The sequence below is a fragment of the Anser anser genome (genome assembly GCF_964211835.1).
Source record: "Anser anser genome assembly, chromosome: 5".
NCBI lineage: Eukaryota > Metazoa > Chordata > Aves > Anseriformes > Anatidae > Anser > Anser anser.
In genome coordinates, this window is record NC_139725.1 from 19,318,191 (window position 1) to 19,336,308 (window position 18,118).

At 38.6% G+C, this 18,118-nt stretch overlaps 1 long non-coding RNA gene across 1 annotated transcript in view; it reads right to left on the minus strand.

Annotated features, from left to right (window-relative positions):
- The window catches only part of LOC310900457, a 288,227-nt gene that overhangs the window by 147,820 nt on the left and 122,289 nt on the right, over positions 1-18,118 (minus strand). The window contains exon 4 of the long non-coding RNA XR_014585138.1: positions 3,311-3,366. This is a non-coding gene — a long non-coding RNA (uncharacterized lncRNA). The remainder of the gene's footprint in view (positions 1-3,310; positions 3,367-18,118) is intronic.

An 18,118-nucleotide genomic window follows, 5' to 3' on the forward strand; every position in this document is an offset into this window, starting at 1 on the left:
CCAAAAGCATGTGCCTTTACAACCCCAGCTAAGATGGCATCTCTAGCAAGTGTGATCAGTGTATGACTGAGTGTCTCTAAGAGCACAGTTGAACACAGTGCTTAAGCCATGGCTAATTCCAGCTAAGTGTTTATGACCCTCCACATGCTTGCAGCGATTGTATCACCATCCCTCTTCCTTCTGCTTCCTCAGATTTGCCACATCTTTTGGCAGAATTTGGTTCCAGCTGTGGGGTTAAGGGAATGAATGAAGAGAAGTGGTTGGAATAGACAGGAACCTGAATCATCGGCAGCTGAAATAGCCCATTTGACCACACACTGAACCTGAGTAACAGTGCCAAAGTTGCATATCAGCTGGTAAGCTTATTTAACTAGCTGTCTGTGATCCAGCTGGGTGTGTTAATGAACAAAGCTACTTTTCCCATCCATTACTGTGGTCTATGGCTATGAGGAGAAGAAAGGTATAGCCCCATCATAAACCAGAATTATTCCATTTAAAGTTGAGACATCCTTAAAATGTATAGCCACAAACATATATATTAAGAGCAAGGACATATAGACTGCATGCAAGCCCTAGAGCCATCAATAGGATAAAAACAAGTAATCAACAATTACACCTCAATTTTCCTTACTGTCAACCCTAACTCAGTCCCTTTGTGATTGCCTTTGAGCAATGATCAAATATTTTCTAGCCCCAGCTCCATTTAGTCCATCTCCAGCCCATCTCCATGAGGCTATGGACCAGGCCCAAGCCATAATGACTTTGACAACCCACTCTCAGCCCCTTGCACCTCAGGTCTGCTGTTTCAAGTATGCAAACTCATTACCCTGCCATACATTTACTCTGAGTATGGGGCAGAAAACCCCAAAGTCTTGTCACTGCACAAGAGTAGTCTGATTTTAGAACCTGGCTTTGTTAGGCCTGTATTGATACCAGAGAGCCTATTTGACACCACAAACCAATAAAGCTTTGCTTCAATTTCTTTCTAAAATGCCTAAGTTGTTGGAGATCAGAACAAGTAATCAATCTCTAAATCCTAAAATTAAAGCAAAGCATTAAAGTAAAGCATTAAAGTACAGAAATGCATTAAATTAAAGAAAAAAAATCCGAAGTATATCTTACAAAAAGCTCTGGTGATACTAACTTTGGAATATTAGAGAAATGAATGACAGCTACATGATCACCTTGAACGGTCTCAATATAGTACTCATATAACACAGAGACACTCAAAAAGAACATGTTCACTAAAATTCCCTGGAGGAGACTTCCCAAACAGCTACAGAAAATTGAAAGATTTTGGGATACTCATTCAAAACATAAGATATAGAATATCAAAAATTATTACAATGTGGAATTGCTCTATATCACTTTCAAACAGCAGGGGAATGAAGTACTTTCTCCCAGACGTAACAGATGTAAACATGGCCTTTAGAGAGAGCAAAGAAATTTCATTTGCTGGTATAGTAAAGATTGCAGTTTATTCGCAGTCCCCATCCTTCTTTTCTTCTCATTCAGATACTTAAAACTCATGACAGCAGACAGGATAAACTCAAAGTAAAAAAAAAGAAAAAAGTATCAAATTATGAAGAAGAAAGGAATGCCTTTGGGGAAAACTTACAGTTAGAAATCCTTGGGATTCTACAAGCCTTACTAGCCAGCCATTCATGATAACTACAAAAAGCACTCAGAGGAAGAGGAAAGATATGTTAACAAGAGGTACTACAAAAAAGCTAAGGAAAGAGATGCACAGCAAACTAAAACTTTAGTCTCTTTTTGAGAACCACAGAACTTGAATTTGAGAATGAAAATGCAGGGGCCCTGCATTTTCCTTTTCCTGAAGAAATGGGAGGCCCTGATTCTGCAAAGACTGATGCACATTCTTAACATTACATTTATGAATAGCCCATTAACTTCAAATTCCTTGCAAGAATAAAAGAGGATAAAACATCATTTCTCTCAGGAGTGAGGGAAGCCAACTATAAATGCATCACAATTTTTTCATGTCACATATGTCCTTCTCTTTATCATGGTACTGAATAAACCCTTAGATTTTGAGGTATCTGTGTTTCATTTCTATATTTCATAAGCCATAGATATCTATCACACCATGTTTTGTTGATTTTTTTCACCGTGCTATTTCAGAAAACTAAACTTGAAACGTAGTTTCTGCAATAAAAATTTCCCCTCTGGATAGCATATTTAAAAGAACAAAAGAATAAAGAAGTCTGATTCTCAAATTTGCTGAGACTGCTGTCATTACTAAATGAATCAACTAATTGCATGCTAAAAAACAATCTTATAAGGAAGGTATCCAAATGCTAATATTTCCCCACACTTTGGTGGGAATGAGTAATGTTAACTTTCTGCTACACAAACTGATTTGAAATAGCAACAAAAACTGATAAAACTGATTCAAACTGATCTGGTTTGGTTCCTCTTTTTTAAAGGGTATTTTTTTTTCCTTTCTGCTTTTTCCTGACTCATGAAAGACACCAGACAGTGATGTGGATGATGTGGTGAAAGCTCTGAAAAAAAAAATCTACTTAAGTCAAGGACTAAGGGAAGTGGTCACTCTGCGAGGTCATTTTCCTGTGAGACTCTTTGACAGCTGGAGAAAATTAACCAAAATATCTGCATTCCAGAGAGGTATAAAAAGAAGGAAGAAAGGGAGGGGAGGGGTCAAATGTCTTGTGGAAACCTGTAGGAACAGCAATGGCATTTTCTGTATGGACTCGCTCGATCTGGTTTCCTGACAAAGTCCTACTAAAATAGGAGGAGATTTTTAAAGTCTCAGAGGGTAGTCAGGCACCCAGCTCCCTTAAAAGTCAGCAGGATATTCATTAAATTTGAACAGATTAGCTGCATTGGATCTTTTCTCCAATGCTGGCACAGGGACCACACAGAAATCCTATTCCTAACACTTTATTACCATTTAAATCTTTACAGATCAGTCACGCTTCCAGAGTAGAAGAACTAGGAAGAGAGCAATAATACCATGGTAATGAGACAGATTCTTTGGTTTCCATGTTCATAATTGTCAAAGAAATAGCCAGTAAATGACAAATTTGCTTCTGTACAGGTTCTGAATCCCTGATGTTGTTTTTTGTTTTGCAATAAAAACAAAACAAAAAAATTCAAAATTAATTTGTATTCTGTTAAAAAACACACACACAAGTTTTTATGTCAGGTAACTGTATTTCTCCCTGGTCAGAACCAAACCTAAACTTTAATGTCTGAATCCTGTCAAAATTAGCGTATTTCTGTGAAACATTTTGACTCCGATAAAGCAGAATACTAATTGAAACCATACCTTCTTCCTTCTGAACGCTTCTATTCCCATGTATCTTCTGATCATTTCGGACTACTCTGCAAAAGCAAAAACAGAAAACAAAGTCTCTATGAGCTGAAGAAGCTTGCTGTTGAAGCAATGACAGGAGAAATCAGTTCATACATGAGGGACTCTGAGGTAACAAAACTCTGCCCCAGCCTATCTGCAGATCCATGCTCAGGAGCTCCTTCAGTGTGAATAAGACAGACAGAAGGAATCAGGCAGGAGTCAGTAAATGACTCCCATAAGTAGAAGCAGGGATGCAGATTAAAGTGATTCAAAAGCAGAATTAAGATTTTTTTTCAGGCTCCCAGCCATTACAGTTGAGGTAAAAACTAAAATAGCACAGCTGTCATTTGGGCAACTAAATGAGGGCCAGATTTTACAGACCAGTCTATATCTGTGAACTCACACTGCAAGATACAGAGCCAGACTGCCCTCCAAAAATTCATCTACCTCCTTAGCTTTACTGGGAAGCTGAGTCTCTCCAAAAGTCATGTATTAAAAGGATAAACCTTTCTAAAAATGCTGAAAAAAGACAGAAAGACAGAAAAATGCTACAAGCAGTTTAAAATGTCACAGTCCGATGCCAGATTATCTACAATAGAAGTAACAACTTCCTACCTGCCACCAAAGCTATGTATAGTGATATGATCTGGACATTCCCCTTTCACAGGAGATTTCACATTCATTACATCAAGGATAATATAACACAGCTTTAATCACAGAATCACAGAATCATCTAGGTTGGAAGAGACCTCCAAGATCACCTTTTAAATTAAGATACGCTAAATAGCATCCTTGGAGTATGTTGCAGAAGGATTTCATGTGGTCTCTAAAAAATTCAGCAAGACTGTATTCTTCCCATTGCAAAATACCACCAGCATCCATCCCTCATAGCTTGACCATTTTGTTCTAAACCTCTATTCCAAAGATAGAACAATGCTATCCTACTCCTCTGCTAACTTAATTTTCTCTGGTAGTTTATCTATTTTGTGAAATGAAATGAAAACAGTATCTGATTAAGGAAGACAGGTTTGATTATTTTTTTCCTAAAAAATTATTTTGACTTGCCCATTCTCTCCTTTTCCTTCAGATGATAAATAGCTGTGTGAAGGAAGAAAAAGAGCTCCAAACAGAAAAAAAAAATGGGGGGGGGGGGGTGGAATACTAACCCCATTTAGCACTAGCCCCACTGCTAGTACTGCTTTGAGATTTGACATCGGTATTGTCTGGGATCAAAAAAACAAACAAACAAACAAAAAAAAACATTCACACACACACACGACCCCACTGTTTAGGGAAAAGATATTGGTTTAAAGTGAGAATAAAATAGTACAGAATCACACCTATGGTCAAAGATAACCAAATTAAAGCTGTTAACAACTATAAAACTTGTTGCATCGACTTCCCTTTAAAATAATGTATTTAATTCTCATACTTCTGTTTTATTTATTTTTTAAATGAACCAGAAGCAGAAGTCTGAAATGTCATGTGAAGCCTTGTTCTCGTAAGATTGTTGCTTGAGTTTTACCTCAGTGAGACTCAGAGAACCTTAGACAATCTGTTTAGCTTGTTATCTGACCCAAAATGCTGAACCTCTTTTGAGAATTACTCATACCCTTATCTTTATCAGACACCTTTTTTTTATCCATCACTGCCTTTAGGCCATCATAAAACCTTTCCCCACAATGGGGATTTTCTTGACCTGGTCATGACTGCTTATTTCTGCCATGAGTGTGCCAAGTTTGCCAGAACAGCTTTCATGGGCACTCTGACTGCTTATTGGTGTTCGTAAGGAAGGAAAAGGAAAACAATTCATGAGAAGCTTGCCATATTTCTATCTTAGTATTTTTACTGTGGTTAATTTGATTAATTTTTTAAAGGTAAATATTGAAATATGTCTATTGACATCCTATTATCTGTGGTTGTTTATATATGGAGGACAAATCCTCCCCTCCACCCAAAGCCAAAATAAACAGGTCTTGTGCAGGCAAGTCCCAAATTGGTCGAGAGTGATGGGTTTCTTGCCACAGGCTGCAGAGCTGTTCCACGCCTATTGCTGCGCTCAAGATAGACTTTTCTGCAAAGATGCTATGTTTCATATAAAACCTTCAGATGCAGTTAGTAGCTTTCAGCCTTGACTGAAGCAGTGTAAGTTTAGCAACTAATTCTTTGCTAATAGGAGAAAAACATGACTTACTGTTATATGAAGATATTTGGCTGTTTACCTACCCTGACTTTCAGACTCCTAATGAAACCGTAAGAGGATGCATAACCTGACTTGTTAAACTTTATTCAAGAAGCCATTTTCAAATCAGCCAATTCTAATTAAAGGATGATATATGCAAAAGCCCTTCACAACTCTTTATTTATTTATAGATATTTGCAAATACAAAATACAAAACACCAGACCACAAAAGTATTCACTAATCAGTCTGCTTATTCTTCAGAGAATTTTGTGTTTGAAAATATACTGTCTCTTTCCCAAACAAAAGGTATTTGTAGAGAATCAGCTACCAATAGATCCCAAAATTAGTAATTCAGTGTTCTGCTGAGTAAAAAAACCACTTGTGTGATGTCAAACATATATAACCATAACATTTATAACCAAACAGGAGCATAAGTATTTGAGAGATTAATGGAGACTAACACTGAATCTGTGTGGATCAGTGAACTGTACTGTCTGTGGCATAGTTGAAAACTGAATCAAACATATCATTAAAATTACCAATGTTTACCGTACTGGGTGATATAGTGGTATTTGCTTTCAGGCAAGTGCCTTCCTCATCATAAACCTATTTCTTCTGCATTATCATTTAAAGGAAGGATGATAATCTTTTAAATTATTTTCTGCTACCAGGAGGGTGACTACATTATGACTATTTCTCTTCCATGGATCAATCTGCATTGCCTTGTATACAGAGTAGACTTAAAATGCCACCATTAGCAATTTACACCCACTTGCTGTCCATAAATGACTTTCAAGGTTCAAGGCAGTGGATTGTAAAACTGCTGACTTCACTGCTGGAGCACTAAAGAAGGGAAGAAACTGGATGAGACAGAGCAAGTCCTAAATGCCTTCCATAATTAACAAACATGGCAAGACAAGTTATGAAAAACAAAGGAAGACTGGACAGATTTATGCTTAAAGTCTGGTACTTTTGAAAGTCTGTCCAACTACAAAAGTCTCTTTTGATCTACATTAATTGAAAGCACTTAAAATTCAATCATACATTTATGGCCACATGTTTAAAACTGACTCCTAATCTTGCATCTGTAACCCACTGGTCAGACTGGAATGCCTTCCTTCTGTATTCAGCATACAAAGGATACAAATCTAATGACAGTCATCTTTAGTTCCAGCTGTAGAGTTTCAGACTTGTGGCTTTGGAGGTCCCTAAATTCAATCCTAAGTAGCATCCACAATGATAGTCATCGCATATCTCCAGCCGTTCCTGACAACAATCACTCGTGGAAGCGAAAAGCCATTTGCAGATAAAGACACTTGTCCTGGTTTGGTTTCTTAGGCCAATAAGAGAACAAGATTCAACTTTGCATGACAGACTGTTTTGTGAGCTGACCTGAGATTCAAAGAGCAATATCTCTGTCTTTTTGTTCACTGGTAGGAGAGCAATGGAAAGGAGCTAGCAGTCTGAAGTGGCAGGTGGTCAGCAAAGTAAAACCACCATGCATGTGGCTGTGAAGGGATACAGTAAGCCTCTTTCTTAACCAGACATGGTAAAGAGGAAGAGTAGGGAAGCCAAAGAGCTGCATTGCTTCCCAAGGTGGCTCTCAGATTAAGAGCTGTAATGTAAACTTTATGTACTACTAGACAACAGACTCCATCTAATGTTACAGGAACTGGCAAATCAGAGAACTGCTTGCCTAGATCACCTGATCTGCACCAGCAGTGACTGCAAGAGTAGCATTCAAACCTAGCTTTGAAACCTGTGATAAGGCAAGCCATTTGTTTATATTATATTCAAGATTCATAGACCCTTACCTTTTCAGTTCCTCCCCAAACACCAAAAGATAAAAAAATTTGCATGAATATTTCATTATGTTATGTATGAGGAGGAGTTCTGTTAAAGAGCTTGCATTATTGTACTGTCTTGACTAACGGTTTGTGTGACATGCATAAGGGAGACCAGATATTTGCACCCATTATATGGAAAGATCTTTTGCCCAAGGACAACTTGTAAAACCCATTAATATGAATTGTGTCTGAGCTGATGAGGAAAAAAAGAAAACACTGAATCCAGACCTTCAATACTTTATTGGTGTTTCTGAACTTTTATTAGCTGTACTTGCTTCCATAAAATCAATTTAATAAGGCGACCAATGTTTTGGTAATGCATCAAAAGCAGTTCTCCTCTTCAAAGGGCATCTTTTTCACTCAATCTCTTCTCTAAAGACAGTGACATTAGTTTTGTAAATTAATAAACAGGCCAGCATCTGAGGACTGCATGAAGCCTCCATCACCCCTTATTGTGCTTTCTCTTCTGACCCCACTTTCCAGTGCAGGGCCCTCATCTCGACAACAATACCCTGAAAGCCTGTGTGGCACTCTGGGATCACACTTGAAAAGGCCTTTGGCTGAGGCTGGCTTTCAAGAAGGGGGGACAATTGGCAAGAGGCCTGTGGCTATTCATGCAGAACAGGCAGTGAAAAATGCCTGAAGTCAGTTTCAGGGGTGGGCAATGCCCAAAAAAGAAAGCCCACATAACATGAATGGCTGCTGCTAGGAGACTAAAACCAAAGGCATGCTACTAGCAGGCCTCCATGTGCCGACATCAATGGGTTCATCCTATCCCTATTAGGGGCCTAAAATGATGGAGAAACATGAGAAGGGACTATAAGCAGGAAAGGAAAATAATACCAAAGTACACAACGGTCAATGCTTATATTGTTATACTAAACACTTGGGAGAAGGAAATAATATTTTCTATGTTTAGTACCTTTTCTGTTAACAATAGTTACATCAGCTACAAAATCTAATAAGCACAATAATTATGGTACATTTTCTTGGGGGAGGAAAGGTATGCACTTTCATAATTAGTTATTTCTCATGCACATAATTAAAAGTGATTATAAACACTTATTGGAAAAGCCAGGGCTGAGTTACGATTCCTCTAGACCTGGGGCTGGACCAGCTCCAGTCCCCCTGGGTATGCACTCACAAGTCCACTTCGGTTCAAACCCAGCAGTACCGGTCAGAGGGAACAGGAGGCCTAAATGTGTCTTAACAGAAACCACCATAGAGCACCACAAAAGCATTTCAGTGGCATACAAATGACCCAGACCTCAACTGCGCTTAGGGTTAGTAAGCCTGAGGGGTGCCGTCTGCAGTGCAGATCCAGAGCGCTGAGAGGCCTACAGGCCCAAAAAGGGAACTGTAAAGAATTTTCCTCACCTACAAGTCACCAGGTAGTTGTTTGGGTATGTTTGTTTTCTCTTTTATAAAATAGAGCTACAAAGCTTCTGTACCCCTACCAGTACTTCACACTGAAAGGCCTAGCACAGCCTGATGAGCGCTCCTGATAGCAGACTGTCGCTACCCTGTGCTTAATGGCAGCAGCGCCCTGGAAATGCCACCTCGGTGCCTTCAGAAACAGCCCATCTTCTCTAAAATCCTTCCCACTTCAAATACAGATGTTGGCTCTTGGCTAGTGAAAACGTTGAAAAAAATAAATTACAATGTCTAGTCATGTTTGGACTTATTTCTAGGCATGATCTCAGCTCTTAAAAAATGATCATATTATTTAGTTTATGAGTAATAATGTCTGACTAAAAAAGGTATAAAACAACATATGATACCGCAATCAAGTGATTTATTTCAAGTGGTGATGTTTGTTATTCAGCGTGGAAGTTAAGAAACCTCCCCTTCTTGCTTTTGCAGTTATCTGTTCCCCAAGTCTGATTTTCCCATCCATTCTCAGTCTGCTAACTACTGCTTGCCTTTCCCCACTCCGAGGGAAGGGGAGGGAAGGGAAGGGAAGGGAAGGGAAGGGAAGGGAAGGGAAGGGAAGGGAAGGGAAGGGAACTGCAAATACTCCAGAAACGAAACTGCTGTGGTCTACTGATACCTCAGGGAACACTTTAAATACAGAATTCAAAGCTACTTTTTTCTATCCATTTCCACTAAAAAATTCTAAATATATGATGGAGTAAAACTTACCTGCACCTGTAATCTTAAATCACACTCACGTGTTTCTCTTGTATCTAAAATTTCTCCAGTAAATTTCTTTTTATTTTATTTATTTTATTTTATTTTTATTTTATTTTATTTTATTACTAAATTAAATTGCAAAGATTCAAGTAGCTAGGCACAGTCCCAAGAATACTGAAATATTTTTGGTTTTATAACTTAAACAAATGGATGTGGGTAAGGCTAAATGTAGCTAGGCTATTGCTCTGTCAAAGAAAGAGTATGTCTTGTGCAGTTGTGATTCTTGTAGACTCTCAATGTTGAATATTTGGGATTTAATATTCAGAGGGAGGCAACCACGTGAAGGTTTTTGTGTCATTGGGCATGTCTGACCCTCTAAATCAAGAATTTAAAAACTTTGTCATAGGTTTCCCACATCCTGTCTCAAGGCCACTGCTTCTCTTCCTCTCCTCTTCATGGCTGAGCGAATCATTTCCCCTCCATCAAAATGATGCATCCTTTTGGCAGCTGGGACATTTGTAACACATGGAATTGTATTTGAGACACTTAAGGTTTCTTTTGAATGTGAGGTAGCATGTAAAGTAGAAGAAGAGTAAAAAAATATGACATTCAGCCCTACCTCCACGGATGAATGTAAATTTTCTAAATCTCTAAATCTGGGATTTTAAGCATCACTTTGTTCATATCTAATGGCAGGCACTTAAAGAGTTTTTTGTGAAGTTACTAAAGAGACATGTACACACCACCACATGACAGGACAGATTTACTCTCTAGGACTACTCTAGGTACCTCAGGTAGGTATCTAAAATTATTTGAGATGAATCTAGACTACAATGTTAGGCTGAATCCGTTCCATACCAAACAGCAGGAATTTTTCTGTGTAAGATTTGAATTTAACTTGCATAAAAATTTGGAATATACCGGTGTGTGATCCAAGGGGTATTTTCATTATTTCTCTTATCTATTTACATTAACACACTCAGAATAATATATTCAGCACATATCAGAGTTAACAACAGAAAAAATATTTGAATGTTTCAAGTTTTTCAGGATTTCTCAATGGATTTTTAATATAAAATGGATCAATAGAAGGAGGACCTTCCTGGCTTTGGGCGTTGTGAAAAGTGCTTTCTGAAACTTGAAGAAATATATCTTTTTTAAGTTAGTGAGGTCTGAAAGGAGAGGAGTGGGTGGTCTTAGCCCTTCAGAAGGTCTCTGATCCTCTGACCTATTAGACCATTAGTTCACCTAAACTAACCAATAGCTATTCAAGTCTATGAGTACAAAGAAAGGTGGTAATAAAAATAAATTATTAAACAAATGGACTAGAAATAAGCAGTTCAAAGTTTTTCTCCTGTGAAACCCAAAAAGTGCAAAGACTATTCCGTTCTATCTATTCAATCAACATGCCTACTTGATCTTGCCAAGAAAAAGTAAAATTAAACTAGCATGGGTACCAAATGGGTACCCCACTACAGGAGTATGGTTTATTACTGACATTTAAAGTATGTGCTGTGTTTACACTCTTTACCCAGACACTCATTCGTTTGATGTTTAGCCACTGTTTTCTGCTTTGGCCAAAGGATTTTGCATATTGAAGCCACAATTCCTGACTAACAGTCATTTAACTGCAAATACCAGGACTGTTGGGAGAGTGTGGAAGTCCCACATGGATCCCCTGGCTGGTCTACAGGGGCTGCTCTTGTATGCATCTCCCAGCTTCAACTTCCCGCAGAACAAATTGTGGCTCTCAGACTTTTGGCCAAGGGTCCGTGAGGCAGAGTCTCATGTAACTTGCTGTTTCCTTGCCATTGAAAACATTGAGGAAAAGCAATACATTGCACTGGGTCTAACTTATCACCAGGTTTGGCCCCCTCTGATCTTTTCTTCTCTTTTTTTCCCCCAAAAGCATTCTCCAAACATCTCATAACAGCAACCAGAGCCAGACAGCATGTGGAAAATGAGAATATCTTCCTAATACATAAACCATTAGACAGCACTTGCTCTCTATTTGAAAACCAGAAATATGATGATTTTTCAGTCAAAAACCTTTATATGCCATCAGTTCAACCACAGAAAAGATGGAGTAAAAATATCTAGCTATAGTATTTGCCCTAGTGATGCTAGCAATGGGTGGTATTTTACCTAACACTGCATTAGGAATACATCTAAATTGCCTGCATCTTTCTTTTTTAACCACAGCTGCACAGTAGCTTTAGTTAGAAGATGGATATATGAATTGCCAGCCTGTAGCCCCTTTGGATTCAACATGGATCCAAACACCACCGCATGTTTCTTGTAGCGTTACCATAGTACTCACCACATTTCCTAGGTTGTTTGGTCATTTCTTGGAGAGTCTCATTGCTATCATTTTTATTAGTATTTTTTTTATATGTTTATTTATTTATTTTTGACAGCTGGTTACAGGCCTGGAAAAGAAAACTGAGCTAAACTTCATGCCAAGAAAAATATTACAAAAAATAAGCTGAGTTGTCTGCCCAGTGAATCTATTCCAGTGGTCCTTTACTAAATTAAATGTGATGAACTGATGTCAGTGGAAGTATTAACTCAGCAATGAAAGCAGGACTGGACTTACCTAGTCAGTAAGTGCTTAAAAATTTTATAATTTATATAACCTGAATAAAATCAGTACTTTGAAGATTGAAAATCCAGGTTAGTGGAGGAAATGTTAAGAAATAGTGATGGGTAAGAAATAGTGATGCAAATGTGCATTAAATTAGGTTTTAGGACATGTTTTGAAAATGGGTTTGATAAATGGCCATATAAAAAGGTTCTACATGCAATGGCAGCACATTTTGATAGTGTTTAAAATCAGACTTGAGGTAAGGGATTGCTAATTATTACTAATCACCAGTATCAACATTTCCCAAACCACACATTCTTAACCATTCACTTGTCCAGGGCTGATTATTTTTACTGAAGTCTGAAGATAACCATGCGCATACCTAATTTTAGGTATATAAGTGAAGGAACAAAGTTAACTGAACTTTGAACTTGAAGAAAATAACATCCTGAGTCTTGGAGAGAAGAAGTAGGTCCTAAGCACCTAACCTGCAGCAGGGGATTCCCTGCCCATCCTTCCCCTGGGTAGGTGCGCTGGCTAGAAAAGACACGAACACCTGTGTGCTAGATCACCCAGCTCTGCTCAGACTTCTTCCCAGTTTGATTTCAGATAGCTGCTCATGTTGGCAGTGGAAAAATAAACAGGGGATTCCACAACAGAAGAAAGCTTTCAACAAGATATTCTCACAGCTTGCCTCGCTTGCTGCTTAATTTTTTTCCACTTCCCTTTGTATAATTTTAAGGGCTGATAAACACTAGCTTTCTACCGGCAGAAAGTAGCTGTGATATCACAATAATAGCAGGTTTTTATTTATTAACTGAGCTGATGTTTGAAATCAGGAGGAATTCACATCCCCTTTCTGTAAAGAGGAAACTCTCACACCAGTTAAGATCATCTACTTTTATAGGACTTTTACTATGTCTTGTAATAAATCTACTAAAGACCTATGTCGAAATGATCCTTTTCCCATAATAGGAAAATCAGTTACCCTAACTTGATACATTCATTATCTAAAATCAGGGTTTTTTTTTTTCCTCTGGATGCAAGATACGACTCCTTATATTTCGTCTTTTTCCAGACTCAAGCTGATCACCAAATGTTTCTAGAAATCAGTCCAGTGAATGTTTCAGATCTATCAATGGATATTTGTATCTTTATTATTTTAGTATATTTTTAGTATTTCACTGAAGAGTGAAAATACCAACTACTCAAAATCAACAAAATTCAGATGTTATGTCACAACATGATAATATTTCTCCCCTTTTGAAAGAAAGCAGATAAAATACTAGAAATAATGGCCTTACATCAATGCATATATTAGCAAAATCATATAAGGTTATAACACGTAAAATAACATAATGCTTAAGATGACTGTAGCAGAGCAACATATGCTGCACGGTCAAGCTCGTGTTGGGTGGAAAGCAAAAATACATTGTTTGAGCAGGTAAGAAATTATCTCTAATTCCCTGAAGCAACTTGTTCTAGACAGCACCATCCAAGGATTTTCACCTTTGTATCAAAACCCTTATCTCCAGAAGGCATGGAGAAGTGATCACTGAGGCAACACACCAGTTAAGATGCAGAAAAACAGATCTAGGTTGGAAGGAAAAAGAGAAAGTGGAAATATGAAAATTTAAAAATCAGCCTAATAATCTGAGGGAGGTAAGAAAACATCTTCATTTCCAATTAAAGAAAGCATTTTCCATTTCCATTCTTAAGAAGTAAGGATAATAGAGCATGGTTAATTTTTCTCCTTGTCTATTTTAATTAAAGATAGGGCAAGTTGGGGATGGCCGTGTTTGGTCAGGAGTTTGGTACACACAACCCCTCTGAATTGACATAAATTTGTTTCGTCTGTATCAGAGCTGGGACAAATTCTTCACTGACTTCATTTATATAAGCTATGATATTAGCGGGCTAACAGAGGATATTCCTCAGCATTGCCTTTAATTGTCATTTTCTGCTGGCAAAAAAATAATAAATTGTGTTGAAATGTATTTCTACATGTCTGGAAGGGTGCAGTGTGTTTTGGTAGGATTTCCATGCTGTTGGTTGGGAAACAGCAACTAAAGTACTCTGATCTTGACAATCCACCTTGAGTTTAAAGCACCCTCAGTTTATTTCAGATTCCCCCTTCCTGTAAACCAGATAAATCCAGAAGCAAGGCACAGGGCAGGGCAGATGCTATCAGACAGTGCAGCAAAGGCCAAGCTAGCGCAGGAGCACACTCAGGATAATCACAATACAGACAGAGACACTCAGCTAGGCAGCAGCAGGCCACATCCAGCCACATTCCCAGGCTCTGGAAAGCAAAACAAACATAGTCCAAATGCTGTGGAACAAACCTGGGCCCATGAAGTCCAGACTGAATGAAACAGAGCTTAGTGCAAACATGGTCTAAAGGCAATGGAAAGCAAACTCAGGCAAATAAACTCCAGGCTCTGTGAAACAGAGCACAGATAGACGCACTCCAAGCACAAGTAGAAAAGCAAACAGAGACAAATATAGTCTAAACTTAATGAACCAGATAAATGAAACAGTAGCTGTCTCACTCTTTAAGCAAAATCTAAGCAACTTACTCCAAAATCACCAAGCTGGAGCAACTGTGATTCTCTTACAGGCAAGCTACAAAGTACTCCCTTCCCTTCTCATATCTTTCATGTCATGCACTTATATTCAGTGTGGTAGACTTTCATTCTTCACTCTTCAATAATCCACAGTACCTGTTGTGGATCAGTGACTCACATTTCTGCATTCCTTCAGCGAAACTGAAAGACTTTGGGAGTTTCAAGGCAATCTTAAAATGGAGCAAGGAGACCTTACTTGTATATATCCAGGGTTTTTTTCTGCACATAAATAATGTTGCTTAACAGGGAATGAAATAGAAACAAAAGAGACCCAATAGCAATCAATAAATATTAAAAGCAGTGAAAAGCAGCGAGTAAGGGAAGCTAAAAACGTCAGTTTTCTATACTTGAGAGATACACTTACAAACACGAGAAAGCTTCTGCTGGTCAGCGTTTTTTGGAGATAACACTGGTAGTGATAGAGATGAGATAAACATCCAGTAAATATTTCTATCCCATACTGGAATAAAAAAGGTTAAAGTACTTTTTTCACTTGAAGGTAACGTCCACTAATTCAGTAGAGGATGGCAAACAGCGTCAATTACTACTAAATACTTTAAATCTGGCAGCCCAGATACTTGGCCCCCAGCAATCCTGTAGATCTGCCTGAAGAAAACCTCTGGCATATCTTTAAAGTATCTTGGAATACCAGGAAGAATCCCATGAAATACAAGAGTGCTGTATTCAGAAAGGGCACGCAGGATGACACAGGCAGCACCAGGTCAGTAAGGTTGACCTCAGCCTTAGATAAAATAATGAATCAGTTGGTGTAGGAGTCAACTAAGAAGAAAATAAAGGAAAGAAAAAGAATTCATGTCATTCAATGTATTTAACAAGAAATGAATCTTGTCAAACAAACCTGATTTCATTCTCAATAGAGATTGCAAGTAATTCTGTAGTAATGTACAACACTGGTTATAAACAGTGTTACAAAATGACAATAAGGCACCGGTTAAATGCATTGGGAATGGGCTGAGTAGTTCTTATGTGGAGAATCACAACTGATTTGATGGCATTTTAGGGTATTGTGCCATGGCCTAATCCTTTTCAGTGTTTCTGCCAATGTTCCAAAATCAGTTAAAAAAAAAAGTTAAAAATAAATAAATAAATAAATAAATAAACAAACTACCTTGTACCTCTAACAAGGACTAGCAGAATAATAAGTAAAGGTAAGAACAGAACATTCAGAGAGAAAAATCTGGAGCACGGTTAAGTGTTGACCATCTTACCGATTAAAATGGTACATCTGTATGAAAAAAAATTATAGACAAGGGTAAAAAATGGTGATCTATAACATGGAGAGCAGTGCTGCTGAGAAGGACTTAGAGCTTAAAGATGCAGGTAACTCCTCAGGCAAGACTGAAATGCTGAGGCAGAAAGGATTATCCTCATTCTTGGAGAGACAAGGAGAAGCGTGAGGAGGAAAAGCAGAATGGCTGTACTCCTTAGTAGGTGATGGGGAAACACTGCCAAGACAGCATCGTTAACTTGCTGAGGGAATAACCCAGCTGTCCAGGGGGACCTCGAACTGTCAGTAGTTACACCTGGCATAGGTGTATCAGGAGCCAAATCCACAGCGTGCAGTGGGCTGCTCCTTACTCTTGTTCAACTGCTGCCTCCCAAAGCAGGCTGTGAAGAGCAGCACGAGAAACAGAGGAAGTGGCTGGGGACCTGGACCCCTGCTCGTGTCCCTCTCTGAGCCAGTCCTGCTTATGAATCATTTGTGTAGCATCTAGACAGGTCTTGCACACTGCCTTGCTCAGTAGCCCTTGCATGGTGGATACAAGTACATAGTGCCAGTAAAAACATCTGTCGTCTTACATGAAACTCAAATTACCAGCTTCACCTACCAGCTTATTATGCTTTCAGAAGTCAATTCCAATACTCACTTTGGCAGTTTCCACTAGATTCAGAATAACTTAGTTGCTCTAAAATAGCCAAGTAAACGTGATCTACCCTAAGGGATCTAGTCTACCTTTCACCTACAAGAGCAAAAGAAATGCAAAGCCAAGGTAACTAAAAATCCTCCGTGCTACCCAAAACAAGCAAATAAACAATGAAAAAGTACACCTTTTTGTGCTTTTCTATTCTTTTCTATGTTAGCTAGATATCATTTTCTTTGTTCCAGGAGAAGACGCTCAAGTAAAACTTCAAAGCAAATTTATTTTCCACTTGTGCTTTACTTTACCAAACCAGTTTTATCACTTGCAGTCTACTTTGGAGTGCAGTTTCCTGCCACCCCTTTTGTTTTCTTTGCAAGCACCATGTGCTCTGTAGCAGAGCTGGGTTTTTATTTTGTGCTTAGCTGCATGGCAAACTGAACAGCTTTGCTGTTGTCTCTAGTGATTTAAAGTTGTAATTATAATGTAAGTAATATATTACTTGATAATGTATGATAAACCTGGCCACAGATGATGGAAATTAGGACAGCTCCACTGCTGAGCTGTGCCAATTATACGTATTGAAGAATGAACCCATGAATGCAAAATTTAAAGGCAATGCTGCTTGTTTTAGCATTAATAATCAACTAGCTTTGGTTTTCTCTTAAAATAATAATTCACTAACATACTATCTTGTTTCCTCTAATTGAGAAAATGCAATAGAACAAGAAACCTTTCTCTCTAGAAATCTAGAAGGAAAGTGGCCATGGCACCGAGCCTGCCAGAGTTCAAGAATCATTTGGACAAGAAAGAAAGCATGCAAAAGAAAAAAGGCCTACAATCTTATGCTCAGTGACTGCTCATCCAACAGCCACCAATGCCGGAACACAGGAAGCAGAACCCAGGATCCCTCCCCAGTTACTGACCAAGGACTCCCATTAGTTGTGTTCTCCTTCAGTTCACCTTCTCTCAGCCTCTCTGCTCCAGCGAGTCCTTTTGACAAAGTAGAATGGCTTCAACAGGAGGGATTAGAAGTGTTCCCTGCTCCAAGTATGGTTTAGCGGTTAGGGGATCCTCAGGGCAGTTGGGCCATATGGGCCTGAAACCCAGCCAAGAGAGCAGGGAATGGGCTATTCATATTCTGGGGTTGTGAAGACTGCATAAAATGGTTTGGCAGTACTTTCTTGGCGATACTTTCAAAGAAAGGAATGATCTCCATGATAGTTTCCAAGAAAATGACATAAGTACCTTATTCCAGGAAAGGTTTCAGGGAAATACCTCGCTGCAGCACACAGTTAGGCACTTAAACCCAGGAGAAGGAGCTGTAGAACTGAAGTAGTTTCCTGCTGAACAGCAAAGGAGTTTCTGTGCTCAGGGCACTCACTACCATGAGGCCCACCCTGAGGCAGTTCACTTTCCCCCTTCATCTTATGAGGAACAGAGATACGTAATTCTGGGTTCTGGATTACACATGCTAAGCCAGATCCATAAAAGTTGCAGAATAAAATCAAATAGCAAGCACCAAAA